Below are 1,442 nucleotides of genomic sequence, written 5' to 3'. Positions count from 1 at the left end.
GTGTAAACATTATATTTGGACTGTGAACCTCTCTACAGGTTGAGAACTGGAGGAGGAAAGCGATGGAGACCTGCTCATCAAGTAACCAACTCCTGGCTGCAGGTCAGTCTGCCATGTTAAAAAAAACAAAAACAAAAAACAAAAAAACACCACTGCTCAACTAGCTGGGGTAAACAAATAAAGATTCTGACCTCAAATGTCCAACTTCAGAGGAAAACCGTAAATTAGAAAAGACAATCTGACTTTATCGATGCGACACTGCCTCACACATGAATGAATCCAACTAGATTGGCACTCAGCAGAGTGTAAACCTGACAAACGAATTACCTTGGCAGAGGTAAAGTAAATTCAGGAAGCGGAAATACTAAAACTAGCAAAGGAAATCTGAGATATCTTTTTTGTTTGCCCCTCCCTCAGCTAGAAGAAAGGCAACGGATCATGCCGAAAAGCCAAGGGTTTGGCCTGTGCATGATGAAGTTTAGAACTTGCTTGAGGGTACAAGTCTTCACTTCAAGTGTGCCGTTTTTGTGATCTCGCGCTTCACCATTTCACTAACAATTAACTTGCATGAAGTGTGCCGCTTGACCGCGATTAAACATTTGCCCACGTTTCCGGCTACGAGTGACAAAACAAGATGATGGCTATCGAATAGCAGGATGAAATTTTGGAAGTGGCCTGGCGGTGGTGCAAAACTGCTTGTTGCGAGAGTTCCTACTAGATGCATGCAGTACTCAAAGGGTTATCGATGATTGTTCATCATCTCTGAGTTATTTCTCTTTTTTTAATAGAGGATCAGCGGAGTACTGCTGCCAATATTCTAAGACTTATACATGGTAAGACACCACCTGTGCTCAAAAGGGATAAACTATGGACGATAAATAAGAAGAAACATGTTTGAAAAACTCAAAACCCTTTGAGTGCTGCGACATGCCTTTGTTTTTTTGGCAGCGTCTAATGCTTTTAAGTTTCTAAATAGTGTGTGTTTTTTACAGACCCGCTGACCAGCCACATGGAGATGGTAACTGAGATTGTTGTCCCGACTGTCTGCACGCTCTCCATTTTACTCAGTGCCATCTTCCTCATGTTCCTGCTCCAGAGGCGCAACTAAATGGTGCACACAGTCACAACCCCGCAATACACAACCACTCGCACAAGAAGTGAATCAGATATTTAATGGATTGTGTGTTCACATAAATACATTCTTTTTGGTTGAATTTCAATTTGATGTGGAAAAAGTGTTCGCCATAACAAAGAAAGCTGAACATTTTTTGAATCTTGCCCATTAAAACATTGCTGTGAAATATCGCGCCCACCCCACTGTCTTGTTTTTGCTTCAAGGTTGTGGAAGTTGCCAGGGAACAAAATTCTTCCTGTGAGGTTTGTGGCGCTAAGTTACCTGACAAAAAATGAGAATGAAAAGAAGCGCCTCTTCTATTGCCTTG

General features: G+C 41.8%; 1 long non-coding RNA gene across 1 annotated transcript; it reads left to right on the top strand.

Moving 5' to 3' along the window:
- The first annotated feature begins 36 nt into the window (after window positions 1-36).
- LOC109509609 (uncharacterized) lies at window positions 37-1,407 on the top strand. Its single transcript, XR_002166977.1, has 3 exons — window positions 37-102; window positions 789-833; window positions 993-1,407. It is a non-coding gene; the product is annotated as an uncharacterized LOC109509609 (long non-coding RNA).
- The last annotated feature ends 35 nt before the right edge of the window (window positions 1,408-1,442 follow it).

Source organism: Hippocampus comes, unplaced genomic scaffold, assembly GCF_001891065.2.
Source record: "Hippocampus comes isolate QL1 unplaced genomic scaffold, H_comes_QL1_v1.1 C16966874, whole genome shotgun sequence".
Lineage (NCBI taxonomy): Eukaryota > Metazoa > Chordata > Actinopteri > Syngnathiformes > Syngnathidae > Hippocampus > Hippocampus comes.
The sequence above is the reverse complement of the archived record's forward strand: the minus strand, read 5'-3'. Positions and strand labels throughout refer to the sequence as shown.